Raw genomic sequence first — 749 nt, forward strand, 5'->3', positions numbered from 1 at the left:
AAGTTGCTCGATGCAGGCATTATTTATCCAATATCAGATAGTGCATGGATCAGTGCAGTGCAAGTTGTTCCCAAGAAAGGAGGAATCACAGTGATAGAAAATGAGAGAAATGAGTTGATTCCTACGCGGACAGTGACTGGATGGAGAGTGTGCATTGACTACCGTAAGCTTAACTCAGCTACTCGAAAGGATCACTTTTCATTACCGTTCATTGATCAGATGTTGGAGAGATTAGTAGGGCATTCGCACTATTGTTTCCTAGATGGGTACTCCGGGTATAATCAGATTCCAGTGGCACCAGACGATCAGGAAAAGACCACTTTCACTTGCCCCTACGGCACCTTTGCATACAGAAGGATGCCATTTGGATTATGCAACGCTCCCGCTACCTTTCAGCGCTGCATGATGGCTATTTTCTCAGACACGATTGAGAAATTCATCGAGGTATTCATGGATGACTTCTCTGTGTTTGGATCTTCATTTGATGAGTGCTTGGAGCATCTAAGTCTTGTGCTGCAACGGTTTACGGAGACCAACTTGGTGTTGAATTAGGAGAAATGTCACTTTATGGTGCAAGAAGGCATCGTACTATGAATTGGGAGAAATGTCACTTTATGGTGCAAGAAGGTATCGTACTAGGGCACAAAATTTCAGCAAAGGGTATTGAAGTGGACTGGGCAAAAATTCAGGTGATCGAGAATTTACCACCACCTACCTCAGTGAAGGGTGTTCGCAGTTTTCTTGGGCAC

Source organism: Olea europaea, chromosome 13 (assembly GCF_002742605.1).
Source record: "Olea europaea var. sylvestris chromosome 13, O_europaea_v1, whole genome shotgun sequence".
NCBI lineage: Eukaryota > Viridiplantae > Streptophyta > Magnoliopsida > Lamiales > Oleaceae > Olea > Olea europaea.